Source organism: Ranitomeya variabilis, chromosome 8, assembly GCF_051348905.1.
Source record: "Ranitomeya variabilis isolate aRanVar5 chromosome 8, aRanVar5.hap1, whole genome shotgun sequence".
Classification (NCBI taxonomy): Eukaryota; Metazoa; Chordata; class Amphibia; order Anura; family Dendrobatidae; genus Ranitomeya; species Ranitomeya variabilis.
The window spans coordinates 999,361-1,008,431 of record NC_135239.1 but is presented as its reverse complement, the minus strand read 5'-3'; the positions used below and the strand labels follow the sequence as shown (position 1 = coordinate 1,008,431).

At 43.9% G+C, this 9,071-nt stretch overlaps 1 long non-coding RNA gene across 1 annotated transcript in view; it reads right to left on the bottom strand.

The window, feature by feature from the left end:
- Positions 1–505: 505 nt before the first annotated feature.
- The window catches only part of LOC143787294 (uncharacterized), a 101,154-nt gene continuing 92,588 nt past the window's right edge, over positions 506–9,071 (bottom strand). The window contains exon 3 of the long non-coding RNA XR_013218317.1: positions 506–3,643. This is a non-coding gene — a long non-coding RNA (uncharacterized LOC143787294). The remainder of the gene's footprint in view (positions 3,644–9,071) is intronic.

Below are 9,071 nucleotides of genomic sequence, written 5' to 3'. Positions count from 1 at the left end.
AACACTGCCCTGTACAACAGTCATCAGTAACATACATACACCCTACATAACACTGCCCTGTACAACAGTCATCAGTAACATACATACACCCTACATAACACTGCCCGGGTACAACATCCATCAGTAACATACATACACCCTACATAACACTGCCCGGGTACAACAGTCATCAGTAACATACACTCACCGGCCACTTTATTAGGTACACCATGCTAGTAACGGGTTGGACCCCTTTTGCCTTCAGAACTGCCTCAATTCTTCGTGGCATAGATTCAACAAGGTGCTGGAAGCATTCCTCAGAGATTTTGGTCCATATTGACATGATGGCATCACACAGTTGCCGCAGATTTGTCGGCTGCACATCCCAAAGATGCTCCATACAAGGCAGGATGGATCCATGCTTTCATGTTGTTTACGCCAAATTCTGACCCTACCATCCGAATGTCGCAGCAGAAATCGAGACTCATCAGACCAAGCAACGTTTTTCCAATCTTCTACTGTCCAATTTCGATGAGCTTGTACAAATTGTAGCCTCAGTTTCCTGTTCTTAGCTGAAAGGAGTGGTACCCGGTGTGGTCTTCTGCTGCTGTAGGCCATCTGCCTCAAAGTTCGACGCACTGTGCGTTCAGAGATGCTCTTAGGCCTACCTTGGTTGTAACGGGTGGCGATTTGAGTCACTGTTGCCTTTCTATCAGCTCGAACCAGTCTGCCCATTCTCCTCTGACCTCTGGCATCAACAAGGCATTTCCGCCCACAGAACTGCCGCTCACTGGATTTTTTTTCTTTTTCGGACCATTCTCTGTAAACCCTAGAGATGGTTGTGCGTGAAAATACCAGTAGATCAGCAGTTTCTGAAATACTCAGACCAGCCCTTCTGGCACCAACAACCATGCCACGTTCAAAGGCACTCAAATCACCTTTCTTCCCCATACTGATGCTCGGTTTGAACTGCAGGAGATTGTCTTGACCATGTCTACATGCCTAAATGCACTGAGTTGCCGCCATGTGATTGGCTGATTAGAAATTAAGTGTTAACAAGAAGTTGGACAGGTGTACCTAATAAAGTGGCCAGTGAGTGTACATACACCCTACATAACACTGCCCGGTTACAACAGTCATCAGTAACATACATACACCCTACATAACACTGCCCGGGTACAACAGCCATCAGTAACATACATACACCCTACATAACACTGCCCGGGTACAACAGTCATCAGTAACATACATACACCCTACATAACACTGCCCGGGTACAACAGTCATCAGTAACATACATACACCCTACATAACACTGCTCAATACAACAGTCATCAGTAACATACATACACCCTACATAACACTGCCCAGGTACAACAGTCATCAGTAACATACATACACCCTACATAACACTGCCCTGTACAACAGTTATCAGTAACATACATATACCCTACATAACACTGCCCTGTACAACAGTCATCAGTAACATACATACACCCTACATAACACTGCCCAGGTACAACAGTCATCAGTAACATACATACACCCTACATAACTGTCATGGTTCCCAATGGCAAGGGAACGTAAGAAACATATAAATAACGAACGAGCTCTCGGGTGATGGAAACTCGAGTTGACCGTGAGCTAAATCTACCACACAACTAATAGTAGCCAGGGAGCATACCTACGGCTTCCTAAATGCCACGCGCCAGCCGGAGGACTAACTAAGCCTGGTAGAGGAAGAAACAGACCTGGCTTACCTCTAGGGAAATACCCCAAAAGATGATAGCAGCCCCCCACATGTAATAACGGTGAAATAAGAGGAAAAGACATACACAGTATGAAAGTAGATTTAGCAAAGAGAGGTCCACTTACTAGATAGCAGAAGGATACAAAAGAGGACTTCACGGTCAACTGAAAACCCTTTCAAAAAACCATCCTGAAAGTACTTTAAGACTCCTGTGTCAACTCATGACACAGGAGTGGCAATTTCAGCCCGCAAGAGCTTCCAGCTACAGAGAATTACAAAAACTGCAAACTGGACTAAAGATACAAAACAAAAGGACAAAGTCCACTTAGCTGATCAGCAGACTAGTAGCAGGAACATGCAACCGAAGGCTCTGGTTACAATGATGACCGGCAAGGAAATGACTGGAGAGCAAGGCTAAATAGGAAACTCCCAAACGCTGATGGAAGCAGGTGAACAGAAGCAGCAAAGTGCAAACAAGTCACCAGTACCACCAGCAACCACCAGGGGAGCCCAAAAAGAGGATACACAACACATAACACTGCCCGGGTACAACAGTCATCAGTAACATACATACACCCTACATAACACTGCCCAGGTACAACAGTCATCAGTAACATACATACACCCTACATAACACTGCCCGGGTACAACACTCATCAGTAACATACATACACCCTACATAACACTGCCCGGGTACAACAGCCATCAGTAACATACATACACCCTACATAACACTGCCCGGGTACAACAGCCATCAGTAACATACATACACCCTACATAACACTGCCCAGGTACAACAGTCATCAGTAACATACATACTGTACACTCTTCAGATCACCACTGGAAACAACTGTCATCAATAATTCTTATGACTGACCTCCGCATTTGGAAAAACATATTTGTCAATTATAACAGAACTTCTACGGTGACTTTTCTTATTACAAATGGGATAACCTTCCAGGATTTGCATGGTCCCTGCAAGGTGTAGATGAGAGGTCGGCTGTATTTTCAGGAAAGCACAGTTAAAAGATCTGAGGAAAGTTGGTGAATCTTCATGATTCAGGTACAAGTTATCACAGCTTCACCTGAATGTTATCTCAGACAAAAATGACATAATCCACACATTGAAACCAGCAGGAACCAAAGGGCACCAGGCGATGTGTAACCCTCCAGGCCACTTGCAGCTTTTCCATGGCTCCTGTGAGTGCATTCCTGCATTTCGCCTTCTTCTGCAGCCATACTCTGGAAGCCGGACACTAGCGGCAGCATCTGCAGCCATAAAGAGAGTAAATGGGAAGTGACCAGGCCATCCTAGGTGACGGGGTCTCTGGGTAGATTCAGCTGTATAGATTCTCCACCAGAATTAAACTTAGCAGTCGGCCCACTGCCTTCCATGGTGAAGAGTTTGCACATTTTAGAATTTTCGTGCCCCGGAGAAGATTTTCGAGAAGACACTGGGGAATTAGTGGGACTGAGCTGGACTGCCGTGGTATCCTGAACTGTGTGATCACTTGTCTCGATCTCAAATGCTGCATTGCCTGGTTTAATAAAACCTATATTAGATCCTGGCTTACATTTCCTGTTGCCATGGGGTGGGGGTCTCCGGCTACAGATACAGCAAGCCCCAAAAAAGGCAAATGCAACTACTAATAAAATGGGTCCAATAATTATTGGTGGGTTGTTTACTGGTAGAAAAGTCCCAAAAGCAAAGGCACCAACCAAAGTAATGTTGATTCCAGCCAACATAATGCAGAGGCCGCAGGCACAACAAAGAGCAGGGGACGGCAGCCCGTGTGGACGGGTCTTCTTTTGCACTGGTTTCTGCGTCAGAGAGGAGTTACTTTTGTCTGTGAACATTATGATTTGGATTTCGCTTGTTACACAATGGATTTTCCTGCTGTCTCTTCATGTGACCTGTGGAAATCATGAGGACAATCAGTAAAGCTTAATGTGGAAAGGCCCAGGAGGCTGGAGGGTCGACACATACAATGACACTATTCAAGAAGACATTACCCACGCTCACGGTACCCTGCCGCCAGTCATGCACACATCTGCTCTACAATGGCTAGCCATAAGTTAGAACCATTTACCTTCAAATCTAATAAGACTTTCAGAGGAAATGAAGAGGAAGAGAAGCAAAAAACGTTCAGATTGTAAATCTAGTAAAAAAAAAACCAAATACCCAACAATCCGATCAATAAACCAGAGTAAAAACACAATAATGACATGGACAAATTCTATACTAAACGAGAACAGTCTTCTGTGACTCTGGATAACTTGGTTCTCGACTTCAGCAGGATTCCCTTCTCTATTAGGAACATGCAGATTGTGTTAGTATTACTGGGATAAATATCAGTCGAAGAAAAAAGGCTGAAAAGGAGCGAGGAGGGGAAAAAAAACAACAACTGTTCTGTTTGATGAATTCTGTCATGAATCACACTCTTTGAGTATCTCCAGGCTCTTTATTCACATCATGCCTCAACCTCCATTACATGAATCAAGTGAACAACAACATCCAACAAGTTGCAAAACAAAGAATATAGAACACACATAAAAGTAGTGAGACCCCTAGAGGCCACATGAACATATAACATATTGCTACATCCTTTCTCTTTTAACTGGAGGAACAATAAAAGATACTAAACTAAAGTATACTATGACAAAGTTAGAAATTAACCTAGTACGTCCAGTTAGATATAATCTTTGAGGTGCGCCGGCTTTTTGCTAATTCTGCCAGCTCTGGTAATATAAGATGTGTCCCTTTCTACATCTGGTACATCTGGTAGTTCTTCTGATATTGTCTGTCTCTGGCCAGAGTCCTCACCCTGATGATCAGCTGTCACTGTTGGTGCCTGACTTGTACTTTCTGCCTCGTTGTCTTGGGTGTCTGGATACTGTTCAAAAGGCCATGAATCATCTCTTTCTCGCGTTTTCCTCAAATGTCTCCGATTCCTCATTAGTCTTCTTCCGTCGTCTGTTAGAATTTCGTAGGACCGAGGTCCCAGTTTCTGGACAACCTTTGCCTTTTGCCAGTGTTTGTCAAATGTGCTGCTTGGCTGCAGCCGAATGTTGTCATTTCTCTGGAGCTCAGGCAGATCCTTTGCCAATTTATTGTAATAGAAAGCTTGCCTCGCTTGATTCTTCTGTAATTTAGCTTCGATGTTTCCCATCAGCTTTGGCTCTAACAGATGACACGCAGTTGGTACAAGTGTCCTTGTACGCCTACTCATGAGCCTCTGTGCCGGACTGCTGTCTAGGCCTTGGGTGGGTGTGTTTCTATGATCCAGTATAGACAGATATACATCAGCACCCGCCTGGTTAGCTTTCTGCATGAGTCTTTTGGCCGTTTTTACTGCTGACTCTGCTTTCCCATTACTCTGAGGATATCTCGGAGAAGACGTCTGGTGTTCAAATTCCCACTTCTTACTGAAAGTTTTGAATTCTTCCGACGTAAACTGTGCCGCATTGTCAGAGAAAACGATATCTGGAATGCCATACCTGGCAAAATGGGCCTTGAGTTTTTTAATCACTGTTCTCGCCCTTGTGTCCTGCACCAAATCAACCTCCCAGAAGTTAGAGAAATAGTCCACTGTAATCAGGTATTCTTTGTCATTCCATGTGAACAAGTCTGTTCCTATTTTTGACCAAGGCCTATGTGGAATTTCATGAGGTTGCAATGTCTCCTTTGGTTGCTTATCATTGTAGGATGCACATATTTCACATTGTGCTATGTAATTTTTTATGTGGTCATTCATTCCTGGCCAATAAACTGATTCTCGTGCACGACGTAGGCATCCTTCCATGCCTAAGTGAGAAGAGTGCAATGTTTTCAATATGTCTCTTCTGAGAACTTCAGGTATAACAGCCCTGTCTCCTTTAAAGATGATTCCTTGCTGCACTGACAATTCATCTCTTATGTGGAAGAATGGTGAGACTTCCCTCGGAGCATGCTGCTTGTATTTTGGCCAGCCCTGCAAGATGACAGTTTTTAAACTCTGGAGACTTTTATCCTTCTCTGTAAAAATCTGGATTTGCTTGACCTTTTCTTTTGACACTGCAAGGTAGTTACACATGTTGATGGTTTCAATGTCTTCCTCCTCCTCCTTTGTGCTAGGAAGGTAAGCTCTGCTTAGCGTATCTGCAATCAGTAAGTCTCTTCCTGGACAGTACCCGATGTCAACATCATATTTCTGAAGTCGCAACAGCATGCGCTGTAGTCTCTTTGGGGCATTTAGTAATGGTTTCTTTGTAATGCTCTCCAATGGTTTGTGATCCGACTGCACTGTTACCCGTCGACCATAGGTGTACTGGTGAAACTTCTCCATCCCAAATACCACAGCCAGTAGTTCCTTCTCAATCTGCGCATATCCCTGCTCTGTTGTTGTAAGGGCTCTGCTTGCAAATGTAATTGGCTGTTTGTTCTGCATTAATGTGGCTCCAAGGCCTTTTTCCGAAGCATCACATTGTACCACCACTTCTCGATCTGGATCGAAATACTTTAGGGTTGCTGTATCTGCAATGGCATTCTTTACTGCTCGGAAAGCAGTCTCCTGGCTTTCTGTCCATTCCCAGCGCACATCTTTGTGGGTTAGCTGTCTCAGTGGCTCACACATGTCTGACAGATGTCTGCAAAATTTTGAGAGATAATTCACCATGCCCAAAAATCGTTGTACTCCAGAAACATCAGTAGGGGTAGGCAAATCTTGTATTGCTCTCACCTTTTCAGGATCCACTCTGACCCCAGTTGAAGTCAGTCGATGACCAATATAGGCCACTTCTGTCATTTTCAATTTGAATTTGTCCAAATTCAGCTTTATGTTTTTTTCTCTGCATCTGACCAAAAATTGTATCATCTTCTGATCGTGATCCTTGACTGCAGATTCCATATTTTCACCTTCTCCCACTATCAGGATATCATCCGCTATTGTCTTCACTCCAGTAAGTCCTTCCAAAGCCTGCATCAATTTCTGCTGGAATATCTCTGGAGCAGGTTTTAGTCCCATGGGCATTTTCAGCCATTTAAAGCGTCCAAATGGTGAAGAAAATGTTGTCAATAAACTTGAATCTTCAGTCAGGGCCACATGCCAGAATCCATTTTTTACATCACATACAGAAAATATTTTAGCCTTTGATAAATCTGGTAGGACATCATCTAATGTTGGCATTGGGTAATGGTTTCGTTTCAGCGCCTTGTTGAGTGGCTTAGGATCAATACATATTCTTAACTTGCCCGATGGTTTCTGCACTATGACCAAACTGCTGATCCAATCTGTGCTCTTATGGACTGGTGCTATCATGCCTCTTCTCTGTAGATCTTGCAGTTCTACTTTCAGCGGTTGCATTAAAGCTACAGGCACTCTTCTTGTGGGTAATCTGGTGGGCTGCACTGTGTTGTCAATTTCTAGCCTATATTTACCTTCAAAGCACCCATCACCTTCAAATACATCAGCATACTCTGCTTTTATTTTCTGCATGTCCAAGTTGTGCTCTGCATTTAGTTTTGGATTTTGTATATCCTGGGCAACTTCAACAGACATAATGTTCTGAGACTGTACTTTTATTAAGTCCGTTGCCTGAACTGCTTTTACTCCCAGTAATGGTACATGGTTACCACCCTGTAACACGGTAAATTCAACTCTATAACTCTTTCTGTTACATGGGTTTCGTATTTTTAGGTTACATGTCCCCATTGGTTTCAGAACACTTTTGTTGTACATCACCAGTACCTTGTCCGTTGGCTCAATAGAAACCTGTTTGTTTAGCAGATCACATGAAATTACATTGCAGCTTGCTCCACAATCCAGCTGAAATCTAATGGGCTTCTCCTCCAACAAGAATGTTGCATAAAGCTGCTTGGCATCCTTCACTACTGACTGCCCGACTACATTGACTTTCTCTGTTGTAGACTGCATTTGTAGCCATGTAATGTCCTCTGCACTGTCAGTGTCTGGTGTCACAGCGTGGAGCTGTCTGTACTGTTTGCCTCTTCCCTGCCTGCAGACAGCAGAGGAATGATTCTTCTTGCTACATGACCTGCAGGTTTCCCCATATGCTGGACACTTGGTTTTGTCTCTCTCATGTCTTTTCCCACAATACTTGCAGTGGACAGTGTTTATAGGGTAGTCTGGTCCTGTCTTTCCTTTCATAGATACTGCATGTACCTTGTCATCATCATTCTCACTGGTGCCTGCCATCATCTTCAGGCTCTGTTTTGTCAGCTCAGAAGCCCTGCAGATTTGCATACATTTCTCTAAAGTCATGCCTTCCTCTCTCAGTAATCTTTCTTTGAGATGACTGTCCGTTATGCCACACACCATTCTGTCCTTGATTAGACTGTCCCTGATCTCTCCAAAGCCACATGTTTCTGCAAGTCTCCTTAGCTCTGTCAGATATCTGTCCACATTTTCACCATCCTCCTGATGTCTTGTGAAAAACTTATATCTTTCCACTGTCTCATTCTTCTTTGGGTCACAGTGTTTATCAAATGCCTGCACAATGTCTGCTAGGAGGAGGTTGTCTGTGTCTGGGAGCAAGGTGTGGGCTAATTCTCTGCCATTTTCCCCAATTAGGTAATAAAACAGCTTTACTTTCCGTTTGTCATCAGTGGGGCCCACAGTCAGATCCACATACAGTGTAAACTCTTCCTTCCAATGTCTCCAAGTCTGGGACAGATTACATGAAGTGACATCCAGTCTCTGAGGGGGCTTCAGACCAGTCTCCATTTTGCTGTACTGTCAGGGAATCTGTACTTACAGTTGCAGTTATCTGTGCAGTTCCAGCCTCATATAAGCTCTGAGAATTTGTAGGTTCTGTGCCCGGCTGCCACCATGTTCTGTTTGATGAATTCTGTCATGAATCACACTCTTTGAGTATCTCCAGGCTCTTTATTCACATCATGCCTCAACCTCCATTACATGAATCAAGTGAACAACAACATCCAACAAGTTGCAAAACAAAGAATATAGAACACACATAAAAGTAGTGAGACCCCTAGAGGCCACATGAACATATAACATATTGCTACAACAACAAAACACTTACACTAAATAGACATCTTGGATGTGTAGAACTCTGTTACAGCTCAATCAGCTGCTGCTACCAGGTCCAGACATCCTAATCAGGCGCCATATTGTAAGTCAGCTGAAAAAACAAACAAAAAAGGGAGCGCCAGCCAAGAGCCCAGCCAGTCAACACAGGGAGAGAGAAGTAGAAGGGTGGAAGCTCCACGTAATTCATAGGGGGAGAACGATTACAATCGCCCCTTCTTCCAGGGCAGCCTCTCCTCCCTGCATAGACCAATGCAGTGCAAGTGAACCAGCAAGAGACAGAAATCATTTGTTTT